At 39.2% G+C, this 14,674-nt stretch overlaps 1 protein-coding gene across 5 annotated transcripts in view; it reads left to right on the top strand.

The window, feature by feature from the left end:
• Nucleotides 1-14,674, top strand: part of VPS13B (vacuolar protein sorting 13 homolog B) — a 513,325-nt gene that overhangs the window by 397,989 nt on the left and 100,662 nt on the right. The window lies entirely within an intron of this gene.

Below are 14,674 nucleotides of genomic sequence, written 5' to 3'. Positions count from 1 at the left end.
ACATGTGGAAATAACTCTCAGGATTGCAATCTTAGAACCATGCAAACTATTTCGTGTCCTTGGAAGGTCTGTTCAGGATAGAAAATATATTGCATGAATCACAAGTTAGATTCATGATGACAGTTTTGCCTTGAGTCCTTCTCTGGACTTGCTCCTGGAGCCTCAGAGGCAGGTAAGGCAGCGTCCACTCATAAGAAGCTCTCTGTGTAACAGGGAAGTTTCTCTGGTCACTTGGGGTAGAGGGATCTCCCTGATTTCAGCTTCCAAGGAGAAACTCTCATCAGAGTCATTCTCCTGCGACATGTGAGTCTCTAGGTCTGCACCAGAGGCACACTGCAATACAGTGAGCCTCAAGCCTGCACTGAGGGAGCTTATAAAAGGCCTTTATCATAGTGGCATCGTGCAGATGATGTGACATTAAAGTCCCAACCGCTGAGTCCTGCTCCCCTCCCCTTTTTATTTCATTAACTCGGTGACCTTAGTAATCTCTTGGAGCCTTAATTTCCTCAACTAAACCCCCAGAGTTAATGTTATTTATTTTTCAGAGTTGTCATGAGAATTAAGGAAATATTGTAGTTAAAACACATGCATGCGTTACTCCTAGTGAGTTCCCTAGACTCCCTCTTCACAAGCGAATGCCTGGAGCACTAAAAGAGCCTGGACTGGAATTCCAGCCTTCCATCTCTTTCCGTTCAGATGGTCCCACAAGTTCTCAGAGTGCAGGGGGATTGCACCCCTTCCCTGAGAATGGCCTTCAGGCATTCTTTCACCCGGAGGCTGACCTTCTACAGTCACCTCCCCCCCCCCCCACTGCCCCCACCCAGCATGCCTTTCACTACCTTACACACAATCTGTGCTGTAGTTCAGCTGGCCTGTCAGCACCCCCAAGCCAGCCTGTGACACTCCACTTCCCTCTTTTCATTCAAATCTCCCCTTTTCTGCTGAAATCCTAGCCCCACTTCCACACGGCCCATGTGCCCTCTGTTTCATGAAGCCTTTCCTGGGCACCATCTCCAAACATCACACCCCCTTCCTCTAAAGCCCAAAACCTTTCATGGCACCTGTTACGCTGTTGCTCACTCGATTCCTCACATTCTAACTGTGTGTCCATAGCATGTCTCCATCTAGACTGTAGGTTTCCACAGGAAATGACCACATCTAACTTGTCATTGTGTCCTTTATCGGATCCACTGCTGTGGAGATGCTCAGTAAATACACTGAATGGATGAATGTCGTGTTCCTGTTTTATGTTATTCAAAAGTATTACACTGTTTGTCACTGTCTTATGGGGGATATTGAGTGGGTCCTGGTTTCACAAACGGAATTATGTCAGGATGCATCTTGTCATGCTTCAGAGGTATTATCTACCATAAACACACAGTCGAGTGTTATTACATTACACAGGCTCTTGGTGAGATCATTGAATGTCCTGCCAAGCCCACTGCCCCCTAGACAGAGGCTAGTTCTTCAATTCAAAGATAAGTTCATCTCCTTGTCTTGTAGTCCGAAAAACAACTGAGTTTGGGTAACTTCTTTCTGCAGGACCATTTAGTTCATGGAAAACTAACCTGATAGAGTTCACTTTTTCAGAACCGTTTGCCTGTTTACACATTGTTTTGTGATTGATAACGGGATGTATAGAGAGGCTCCCATATGACTTTATGGAAATTAGTTTGCAATTCGTAGTGAAAAATATGGAAAACATGTCTGTAATGTTAAATCAAACTAACCACAGGTTCTGACTAAAGTCCCTGAAAATATTAAAGTTCACAGAAAATATTAAAGTTCACAGGAACTTGTTTTGTGATCAGTTTGTAATTTTGTCACATTAACCTTTAAGTGTTGGTAAGTATATTTAGGTTCTGCAGGGTAGACTTATGCCGAATGTTCTGTGGTTTAGATGAGCTTAAGAATAAGGAATGCCCAGCACCGTACTAAGTTTTGCTCTCTTCTCATCCTGTTGTTTACTCTGTTGACTAAGGATTCCATTCGGGAAGCACCCAGGTTCCCAGATTATCCAATTTCATTCATCCTCTGTAGTAGACTTGGTAACAGATATTTCCTTCTTACCCAGATCCCTCATGGGTGCTTGTTCTTCTTCTCTGAATACTGTATTGTTCTTGTTTTCGTATTTATTTGCATTTGTGTGCTGTACTACATTTTTAGATATCTTCATTTGGTATGTGACAATAGGCCAAAATAAATATCATCTTTTCCCCAAGGACTGTAGGAGTATGAAGCTGCAGCATTACAACTCAAGACAAACATTAAATGGATGGGGGGTCGCTGGAGCAATTTCAAGAGATGGGGGGGGAATTAAAGAAGGATAACCGAGGATGAGTTGGGCACTTATAATAAACTTTATGGATTAAAAAGAAAACTTTAAGAGCTAATATCAGGAATTTCTCTAGTGCAAGAAATCTCTAGGGTGTACATAAGACTCCAGGTGTTAAAAGTCAGAGAAAAAAAGAAAGAAAACATTTAGATAATTTAGGGGAAAATTAACATAGGTTCACAAAATAATAATAAATAGGCACTTAGCTTCAGATCCATACTTTCAGAAAATGTGTCTATAAATTAACAAATAATACAAACAGCTATCTGTTACTTTTATTTCTACTTCCCAGTATTTCTCCTTACAAATAACTATTTAATATCTCCTCAATATCAATATAGGTACAATGTGTATACAAATGAGGACATAAAGAGATAGAAATTCTACCCCTTTTCAATTATAATATAATTGAAAAGAGCGCATAATTGCATCTGCAAGCCCATAAGTTAAAATAGCTGAATATATATTAGCATAGACCAGAACATTTATGCAGGAAGAATCGTGTAATTCTGACATCTAAAGATTACATGGAATTAATTGGGGAGGAGGGAGAATAAATTTGTTACTAGAACTATATGATTTCATAGGACTTTCTCAGTTAAAAAAGGCATTCTTGCCCTGGCTGGTATGTTCAATGGTTAGAGTTTTGGCCTGTGCTCAGAAGGGTCTTGGGTTTGATTCCCGGTCCAGGGCCCAAAACTGGGTTAAGGGTTCAGTCCTTGGCCCTGGTCAGGGCATGTGTGGGAGGCTTACTCTTTCTCCCTCCCTTCCACTCTGTCTAAAAATCAATGGGAAAAATATCTTTGGATAAGATTAACAAACAAAATAAACGCATTCTTAAGCTTCAAAATTTGGTGCAGAATTCTTATATGAAAATATCATGACTAGAGTCTTTAAAGGATATTTTCACAAGGATAACAAGAAAAAAGACAAAAGCAAGCTGTATCATTTGTTTCTGGTGGAGAAGGAGAACAGGAAGCCAAAGAAATCAATGCACTTGTTCCTAAAATTCACTTTTGTTTGGTTCATAAGTTAGGAAAATTAGTTTTTTACACTAATAGGATTACAAAAATCATGTTGGAAGAATAATGAACAAAAATTTGTATACTTAGAAACCAAGGAGAATCTAAATGGTTGAGCACTGTGTTATTTTTGCTCTGATGTGTTGTGTGTATTATACCCAGTGCTGTGCTAGGTGCTCTGCATATACATAACCTCATTAAATCTTAATTTATTCTGTGATGCATTATCTCCATTATATAAGTGGGGAAACGGAGGCCAGGTAAAATTAACTGTTTTGTTTTTTTTACCATAAAATATAAAGTGGGAGAGCAAGAATTTTATCCCAGGTCTTTCTGAGACTCCAGATTCCATGCGCTTCACCCTCTGTGCACAACACATTGGGATAATAACATGGTAGATGATATGTTGGGTGATGATAAGCTCCTTTGCTGAGAAATATGAAAAGAAGGAAAATAAAATTATTTTTTTACCTCAAATTGTTAAATCATAAAACAACAAACCAAACCGAAGGTATACAAGACAACCTTAAATAAAAGGACTCCCGGACACACAAGATGGGTTTGGATATCAAGAAAGAATGTGTCCTTCAGGAGAAGAGCTGGTCAGCTCTAGAAGCCTAGGAAGCTCAAAGAATTATTCGTTGACAAAAGCTCTCCTGGCAGCATCCAAAGAATTGGTACCCAAGTATCTGTCTGGTTTACCTGTCAGCTAAATCCCATCTGTGGAGATGCATGTAGCAGCTGTCCAAACTCTGTGTCTAATATTCAGATCATCCAACCACCCAAACAATCTTCTCATAGTTTGGCTTCCAACACAATCTGTCTGTGGAGGAAGGAGCATACACTGCTCAGACCAGCATCAATATCCAGGCTCCTTGGCAGTTACACACCGCATGGTAAATTAATAACTTGGCATCTGGTTTATATATCAGTCTCCCACGAACTTTGTTGCATGACTCGGCATTCCTAAATTCAGTCAGTGCTAGGACACCATGAATATTTTCTGGGACTACAAGGTCAACGGCCAAATCTTGAATTATGGTGAATCCATCATGCTAAGTACTCTCTTGTGGTACCTGCCTTCCCAGCATGCTGGTCTTTCCCGGATGACATCTTCATTGTGTCTTGTGTCACAAGCCTTTCCAAACAAATGTGTGCTCTCACTACCTTCAGGAGTTGTAAGGAGCAGAGATAATGCATGTAAAGCACCCAGCATAGTGCTTTATACAGTTAAAGTCCCATTATTATTATGACACTGGATAAATAGTAGCTGCTGTCACGATTATTGTCAACATCGTCATCCTACCCATCGGTTAGAACACCTGGGTCTGACTGTAGGAGACCGAGGAAGCCCTGTTTCTGAGAAAGTTTTGTGTTTCTAGACTTAATGGCAATCACTGTCCGAACGCTGCCTCTGCAGTGCCTGATGGCCCACTCCCCCTGACTGAGAACAGCTCCTGTGAGAGACAGCACTTCCTGTGGCTACAGGGTCCGGTGCTTCCCAGGTGGTGCCTCAGCCACAGAAACCCCACTGGCACTACAGCTGGCTTAGCAAAACATGGTCTCCCCACTGTCTGTGAGGATGCAGTGGGGAGCCCTGGACACCAAGGGTAAAATGCTGCTGGGCCTCTGGAAAGACGAGGCCAGGCCTGGAAGAGAGGAGCCCAGGGGACTATTTGCTCACTTCATTTTCTCTGCTTTTTGCCCATAGTTGCTTTTTTTTCTTCCTTTTTAACAGGCTAGCTTCCCCCGCCCAGCTTCTCAGGCCACCTGATCGTCTCCCCACAGGTCCCAGAGCTCCAAGTTCAACCTCCAGTCCAGGTCCACTTTCCTGGTTGAACTGGTTAGGTCAGGAGCTTGGCCCATTCAACTACGGCCACGGGTGTGTGAATCACACTCACCAGCGTGGCTGTGAATTCATTGTAAGCATACAGCTGCCCCAAGGGATCCACTCTATCCCTTACTGCTCTCGTGGCCACACTCATGGCCAGTACTGGCCTCACTCTCAGTGTTTCTGCCCGGCCTAACTGGCTCTGAGGCCCACAGCGTGCTCAGCTCTGTGGGAAGCCTTTTGCAGATGGGCTATGGCTAGAGAATTGCCCCAGTACAGGGTCTCCAGAAAGACTGCCTTCCTGAAAAGTTGACTCATTCTTGCTGTGGTTTTTCTCAGCCTTTCCCTTTGCAGATTCTGGCAAAGCTGTTTCTCTCTGCACATCAAAGGCCATCTGTGTCTGGAGGAAAGCCTCACATCACTTTTTAAATCTTCTCATCGTCCTCCCAACATATAGATTAGGCATGCTTCACGTGTGTTTTACTGACACACACATGAGAGATTTTCTTGTCCCCGAGATGCTTAAGCGATGCCTTGTCTTGATCCATGCTTCCTTCCTCACATAGGCCGGTGTGGCTCACAGGCAGCTGCCCAGGTGCCGGGTCCTCCCCCAGCTCTAACGATGTGTGAGAACTTGACGCAGAAAATACTTGCTATTTCTGAAACTGACTTTACAACGTGTGATGCTTAATGTCCGTAGCTTAGTGGTGATTTAATTGGGTTTGGTATTCTAGTAACATTTTATCTTGCACACTTATCCACAGACCGAACTAAAGCTTCATTAAACCTTATAATTGTATGGATTTGAATCTGTTTGTTAATTACATTGGGAAAATGTTCCAAGTCAGACAGTAATCCTCGATACTACCCAATAAATTAAAAACGAGACTTTTGTGCCTTTACGAGCTTTATGAGCTTCCAGTGACGCGGGAGCACACGGGCCTGGCAGGCCAGGTTATGTTAGCGCTGGTGATGCTGCAGAAGAGAACCCTCTGAGTCTGAGAGATACTCGCAGTCTAACGTGATCTGCCTCTTCTCTGCGGCTTACAGAGAACAAAGGGACGTGTCCTCGGCTGTTTCTTTCCAGCTGTGTTGGGCGGACCACTTATAGCTGCACATATGTTCGCAGAATCCTGAACTTTGTTTCCTAAGCACCGCCTGCCCATTGGCAGCTTGTACTGACGTGTCCAGAAGGCTTAGCTCCCATTCATCATTTGAGGAGGGGGGACTCAAAGGCAGAGAGGAGATCATTCCTGTTGAAATGCAGGAAAGACAAAGAAGTCTTGGGGGCTTCGGGGAAGTAGGAGGCAGAGCCAGTCTCCTAGGAGATAAAGAGAAGTTGTGTGGCCCCAGTGGACGCAGTAATGAATGGCGTTGAATTATGGGTAACAGTACTGGGACCCACTACTAAGTGTTTTGCACCCAGAAGTCATTGTCTTCCTTTTTGACCGTGAGGGGGGAACCTAAAATTGAGTGTTCCCTGAACCCACTTTCAATCATCCTGTCTTCACAATGCTGTGAAGGTATGACTGGGGGCCTGGGAAGATAGTAAAAGAGTTCCACCGGAGATAACTCAGTGAGCACAGACAAAAGGGATATAAGAGGCAGAAATACAAAGGAGCAGCAGCTGCACAACACGGAAGTTTCTTTTTCTAGCACACCTGAGCACAGTCATAGGTAGGCAGTCTACGATAGGAGCTGCCTCTGCCCAGGTCCCTGCTTACTGCTGCTCCGCTGTCCCAGCACCTGCTCCTCCTCCCTGGCTGCTCAGCTTCAGGACTTGTCCTCATTCCAACCACTGAAAGAGGAAGGGGCCAAAATGAGCATCCCGCCTTCCTTCAAGGATAGTTCTTGGAACTCACACCGTACACACATGCTGCCAACATCCCAGAATCCAGAATTGTGTCACATGGCTATTCCTACTTAAAGGGGACGTTGGGACTTTAAGAGAAAGGGCTCCTGGGAGACCAACCACCAGCAGTCCCTGCTGACATCTCAATCTCCTAGGTGCTCGCCAGCCCTGGGACCTGTGTGCTTCTTGCCTACTTGTAAAACCCATCATTTAGTCTGCGCTGCGGTGAGAGAAATCCTTTCCCAGTGCCTTGGTGAAGGTCTGCTGAAGCAGGACTCCTAGTGAAAACTTAAAAAGCAAAGGAGACTTCTGAAATCTACATACATACATACATACATACATACATACATACATGCTGTAGTTTGAAATGCTAGCATTCCCTGCTTTTCCAAAAGTGAGAGGTGGGGAAGGAATCTGTCAATAAGACATGCTTTTAAATAAATGGAAAACATTCGCAAACTGGAAGAATGCTGAAGTCATTTCTGTCCTGTCACTTTATTTGGTGGTAGAAATTTTATTAGCCTATTTCTATTTTCCAATTAAATACTCTTGCATTAAAAGGGGTTGGGGGTGCACTTCTCTTCTGGAAATGGAGAACTGCTTAGCCATCAGTGTTTGATGTTTGCTGTTCTGCATTAAAAAGGTTTGGGGATAAAAGAAAGGAAGGATAGTAAAGATGAATTTATGGTCTATAATCATCTATTTATGAATTACTCTCCCTCAAATAGAAAGGATATTCCCCCTAAAAATAAAAATACTTTCCCCCATTAGAGTCACAGTAAATGCCAATATTCATGAAGTATAAGTTAATTCTTAAAAGCTGCATTGTTGAAGAGAATAACAAGCAAGAGAAAATAAAGACAGAGGCCATTATAGCCTAGCTGTTAAGAGCATAGATTCTGGATCTAGTCACTTATAAATTGGTCCTAATAATAGTTCTTACCTCTTTAAGTTGTTGGTTGAAATAACTGATTGCTACATGTGAGAAGACAGAACAATGTCCAGCACATAGTTGGTGCTTTGTAAGTGTTAGCAGTTCTTACTTTCCTCAAAGGGCTTACCTTCTCCAGGAGACAATTTGCCTCTTGTTCTGCCCTAGATTCTGCATGTTGGAGAAAAACTGAGTTTTGATTACAAGCCACAAATTCTTTACCCATTGTTTCCTTAAAGGCCCATTGGTTTAAAAGTTCACTAGGTCATATATTTTCAAGCATGCATGACTGCCAATTTTTAAATTCAACTCCTAGTTAGAAAAAAAGTCAAACTTGAGAACCTTACATGTTTTATAGCAACACCTTCATATGCTACATCAAAGTCAGAGTTACAAATCTTGGTTCTCCCATGCTATTAGCATTTGTCACAGCTTTATTGTAATAAAATGCACATACCACAGTTTACTCATCTAAAGGGTACAATTGGATGGTTCTTTGCATATTCACAGTTTTGCTCAGTCCTCACCACAGTCAACTTCAGAACATTTTTATCATCTCGGAAAGAAACCTACAGTTCTTTTGCTGCTACCCTCCAGTCCCCCACTCCCCACCCCTACACAACCACTAATTTATTTTGTGTCTATATATTTATCTATTCTGGACCTTTCATGTATGGAACCATAGAATTTGTAGTCTTGTGACTGGCTTTTTTCATTAAGCATAACGTTTTCACAGTTCACCCTTGTTGTATCACAGATCAGGATTTTATTCCTTTTTGTTGACAAATAATATTTTATTGCATGAAAATACTGGCATTTTACTTACTTACCAGTTATTGGACGTTTGGGTGTTAGCGTTTTTTGAATTCTGAGTGCTCTAGCTTGGACTTTTGGAACTATATTGAATAAGAATGATGAAAACAGATATACTTCTCTTGTTCCTACACTTAAAGGAAATGCTTTTAGTTTTTGCCCATTAAGTGTAATGTTGGCTGTGGGGTTATATATGGACTTTATTGTCTTAAGATACATTCCTTCTTTTCCCACTTTCTGATAGCTTTTATCATAAATGGATGCTGAGTTTTATAAAATGCTTTTTCTACATCTATTGATCTGATCATGTGATTTTTATCCTTCATTCTATCTATGTGATGAATCATGTTTATCAATTTGTGGCTATTGTACCAACCTTGTATCCCTGCAATAAGCCCCACTTGACCATGGTGTATGATCTTTTTAATGTATTGTTGAATCTGGTTTGCAAATATTTTGTTGAGGACTGTGGCATCTATGTTCATCGGGGATAATTGGCCTGTAATTCTCTTTCTTTGTGGTCTTTATCTGGTTTCAGGATTAGGATAATACTGGCTCGTAAAATGAGCTTGGGAGTCTTCTCTTGATTTTTTTTTTTGGAATAGTTTGAGAAGGATATGTATTAGTTCTTCTGTGAATGTTTGGTAAAATTCTCCTGTGAAGCCATCTGGTCCAGGGCTTTTGTTTTTTTTTTTTGGCGGGGGGGGGGGGGGGGGGTGTTATTACTGCTTCAGTTTCACTAGTTGCAATATGTCTATTCAGATTTCCTGTTCTTCCTGATTGCATTTTGGAAGATTGTATACTTTTGGGAAATTTACCCATTTCTTCCAGATTGTCCAATTTGTGGTCATATAGTTGTTCTTAATAATTTCTTAGAATCCTTTGTATTTCTTTATTTGGGTTCTCTCTCTCTCTCTCTCTCTCTCTCTCTCTCTCTCTCTCTCTCTCTCTCTCTCTTTATGAGTCTGGTTAAAGGTTTATCTTGTTTATCTTTTCAAAGAACCAGTTTCTGGATTCATTGATCTGTTGTATGGTATTTTTAAACTCTTATTTCATTTATTTCTGCTCTGATCTTCATTATTTCCTTCCTTCTACTCACTTTGGGCTTTGTTTGTTCGGTTTCAAATTCCTTTAAGTGCAAAGTCTGTTTATTTGAGATTTTTCTTCTTGAGGTAGGCCAGTGATGCTATGAATTTCCCTCTGAGAATTGCTTTTGCTCTGTCCCATGGATTTTGGGTTGTTGTATTCTCATTTTCATTTGTTTCAAGATACCTTTTGATTTTTTTTTTCCTTCTCTCATTCTTAACCTAATCATTGTTTATTTATGCTAATTAGCTTTCAAATGTGTTTTCATTTTTTTTCTTGTGATTGATTTCTAATTTCATATCATTATGGCCAAAGAAGCTGCTTGATATGATTTCAATCTTTTTACATTTATTGAGATTTGTTTTGTGTCCTAATATGTGGTCTGTCCTAGAAAATGTTTCATGTGCATTTGAGAAGGATGTATATTCTGCTGCTTTGAGGTGAAATGCTCTGAAGATATCAATTAGAGCCATTTGATTTAATGTGTTATTTACAGCCGCTGTTTCCTTATTGATTTTGTCTGGAAAATCTATCCATTGATGTCCATGGGGTGTTAAAATCCCCTACTATGACTGAATTACTGTTAGTTTATCTCATTATGTCCATGAAGATTTGCTTTACATATTTAGGTGCTCCTGTGATAGATGCATAAATGTTTAGGAGGTTTATATTCTCTTATTTATTGTTCCCTTTATTTATGTAGTGTTCTTCTTTGTCTCTTACTATAGCCTTTGTTTTAAAGTCCATTTTGTCACATACAGGTTTTCTTTATACATTCATCTATCAGTAGACACTTAGGTTGTTTCCATATCTTGGCTATCGTAAATACCATAATGCTGCAGTGAATACAGGGGTATGTATATCTTTTCAAGTTAGAGTTTTCATTTTCTTTGGATAAATGCCCAGAAATGGAATTGTAGGATCATATGGTACTTCTATTTTTAATTTTTTTGAGGAACTTCCATACTGTTTGAATGAACTCATTTACATTCCCACCACCAGTACACAAGAGCCGTCATTTTTCCACATCCTCGCCAACACTTGTCATTTCTTGTCTTTTTGATGCTAGCCATTCTAACAGATATGAGGTGATATCTCCTTATGGTTTTGATTTGCATTTCCGTGATGATTAGTGATATTGAATATCTCATGTACCTGTTGGCAATCATGTCTTCTTTGGGAAAATTATATTCAGACATTCTGACCTTTTGTTTGTTTAAATTAAGTTGTATGAGTTCTTTATATATTTTGGATATTGTCCCCTTATCAGATATATGATTTGCCAATATTTTTCCCCATGATGGCACCTTTTTTAGCTTTCTGTTTTCTTTCTTTTTTCCTTTTTTTTTTTTTTTTTTTTTTGATGCGGTGTAAATTTGGCCTTTTCTAAAGTATGTGCATGATTCAAGAGTTATTTCTGTTATATGAGCTCTACCTTCTAACATGATTTTTGAACTGATCTTGAAGGAAGCTTCAAGCAAAATGTTTAAATTTCTTGATTGATATGCTCTTTATATTATTTCTAAGAAAGACTTTTATCATTTGATGAATTTTAGTTTGAAGGGAGGGAGGGAGAGAATCTGATGATTCTCCTTGGGGGGAAAAATATTTCTGTTGTGAAAAATCGGGAATATACCAAAGTAGAGAGACCATTATAATAAACTCTACATGTCTCTTGCACATCTTTAATAATTATCAGTTGCTGGTTGTCCTTGTTACATCTATTTTCCTGCTCACTTTTTGTTGGTGCTATTATTGTTTTTGGGGGATATTTTAAAAGAAGTACCAGATATTAAGTAATTCCACCATAATTATTGCTAACAGGTGAATATCTTTAAACATAACTTCAGTATCTGTTATAGCCAATGAGATTAATGATAATTCCTTAATGTCATATAATAGTCTATATTTACTTCTCCCGTATTGTCTTAGAAATGTTTTTTCAGAGTTGGTTTGTTTGACTCAGATCCCACTGAGATCCACACATAACATTTGACTGATATTGCTCTTATGTCTCTTTTAATCTATAACAGTTTTTTCTCTCTTATGCCATTTATTTGTTGCAGAGATTTAATCGTTTGACCTGTAGAATTTCCTGCCTTCTGTACTTTAGCTCATTTGATCTTATAATATTACGCAACATTTTTCTCTATCCTCCATTCTTTCTGTAATGTAATTGTTATTATAGAAGCTTGATTAGATTTGAGATGTTGGGGGGGGGGGTTGCTCGGGGAAGAATACTTTCTAAGTGTCACAATCATCTTCCTACTTGATCCCAATACGAGGCACATGGTGTCAGCTTTTTTCACTCTTGGCAATGTTAAAATTGATCCATCACTTTATAGTCCCCTATCAGTCTTTTATATGCTGGTTTTAGCATCCATTGATGTATACGATAGTTTGTAATCAATTTCCCCAACCCACAAAAATAAATTCTGTGATTCATTTTTCACTAAGAGAGGAGAGGCAGCTTGCATTTATTGAGCAATTTCGATTTGCCGGAATTTTGTTTGACAGTTTACTTGTAGTCTTTCATTTGCCCTTCCCAAATCTTGTGCATTCCATATCACCGTTATAACTTACTAGATAAACTGCAGGTAGAATTTGCTAAAGATCATATAGCCAGTAAGTGAACCCAGTTATGCAAGTATTAGGCATTTTTTATGAAAAATTAACCTAGAAAATACTCTCATTTGTATATAGTAGATAAGATAGATTAAAACTAAAGACCAAACTAAATGAGAATGACATCTACAACATGTGCATTACTACCAATAAAACGATGTTAATGTCATGTAACCCAAGTACTTCCCTTGCCCCAGTTCTGGACCACTGGAGACCAGCAAGTAATTTAGTTCAGTCTTCACTATCCTTTTAACGGACTAAAAATATAAGCTATATGGTAGTTCATTATATAGAAAGCCGTGATGTCTGCCAAATAACATTTTTACAAAATGAAAATTATATCACAAAGCATTTTCTAATAGTGAGGCATGCTAAGCACTCCAGTATTGATGAGAAAAGTCCTAAAATCTTCTCTACAAGTCTTTAAACATCATGGTTTGGAGTTAGTGCTGTCCGGAGCAACAAGTTGATGCCTACATGACCTCCCAAAGTCCTTTCCAGTCCTGCGATTCTCACGCTAATGAATTCAAACAGAGAAGGATTATTGGGCCAAAACTCAGAGTATCTTCAGAGCCAGAAAGCAGAAAAAGTTACAAAATACAGATGTCTGTCAGGGATGAGATCCAAAGGGAGAAGCAGGCCAGAAGTTAGAAATAGATATGTTATTGTACGAAAAAGTTTTGAATTTGGCTTTTAGCCAGAAGAATTTTAAATACTTAGATCAAACTATTAAACCATAATATTCAGCTGAGGTACAATAAAATTTAGTGACTGAAGATATATAGTTGCAGAAATAAAATAAAAAATCGTAGTTCATTAGATTCAAGGAAATGCAGACCAGCTCTCAATTCCTCAGACCTGTCCCCGATTGTACCTTTTAGAGAATCTAAAATCCTGTGTTTTTCATTCAGGAATTTTATCATTCGGATGCTCTTTGGAATAGTCAGTTTTTGTATTATAAATGAAAATCAAGATCTTTAAAATATTTTATGATTGTGTAACATGGCATAAATGTTTATATATTTTTAACCCTAAAAGGAAGTCTCTAAAATCAATGCCATTTATTTTAATTGTTCACTAAAGTTTAAGAATTGGTTCTATTTATGGACTCTGAAAGACCTTGTTCTTTTTTTTGTTGTTGTTGTGTTGTATGTTTTTTCTCAGAGAGTTATGTTCCAAGAATACTTGTGTCCCTTGGGCAACAGGGTCAGGGAAGAGGGTCAGAGTGGGGAACACCCAAGAAGGTGCCGGTGACTCTGAATATAAAAGCATATCTATGGGCACAACTGGTTATTGGTTCTTTTTTCTTCCTTTGTCCATACTATTTGTTAGTTTTCTGCTTTACGTTTTGCTTGTTGCCATAAATCGCAAGAGAAAAATTCACCGCATAAAGCCTATGATGTACCCTAAACAGCAAATTAGGTGTCTGCGGCTTATATTCTGTGCTAGGCCTTGTTTGAACTTATCTAAATCATCTAAAAAGCATTCCCAAAATTCATCTTGTCCACATTGCATTCTTTCTACATGATGATCTATTTAACAGGACATAGGTCACCACCAAATAATGGTGGTCAGTACAGCCAGAAATTCCATCTGCAAGTTCATGAAGAAAGAGCCAGTCATTCTAGCCCAGGAAATTTGCCTCTCTGTAGATTTTATAAGAGATGATTTTGCAAGACTTAGAAAATTATAGATATCTATGAGAGCCTTCTTTGTTCCCTCGCCACCTGAAACCTAAAATCAAACCAAGGGAGCAGAGCCGTGGTCCGATAGGTTCAGTTGGTATGTAAATAGACATATTTGCTAACACCCTATGGCTGTTCTTAATGGTAAATCAGGGAAGTATAAGGTTAAGAGTGACTGGCACTAAACTATTGTAAGTCATTATTTCAGGCAAATCTGACATGACAGATAATAGGAAAAGAACCATAATCAGTGTCAAAGACGCTCATGTTTCCTGTAAGGGATATATTATAAGTAGATATGCCTAACTACGCTTTTTGCAACCCACTTTGGGGCTACAGCATTGAGGTGGTTGGAGAATATGATTGTCTTAGGAAACTGTATTGTTTATCATGTTTGCTTTATCAGATGTGAACATATATTTTGAAATTTCAATCAGCTTAAAATTTTGTGGACAAAATTTAATCATATAATTATTTAAAAATGAATGCCTCGT

Source organism: Pipistrellus kuhlii, unplaced genomic scaffold (assembly GCF_014108245.1).
Source record: "Pipistrellus kuhlii isolate mPipKuh1 unplaced genomic scaffold, mPipKuh1.p scaffold_m20_p_14, whole genome shotgun sequence".
Lineage (NCBI taxonomy): Eukaryota > Metazoa > Chordata > Mammalia > Chiroptera > Vespertilionidae > Pipistrellus > Pipistrellus kuhlii.
This window is presented reverse-complemented; position numbering and strand designations above follow the sequence as displayed.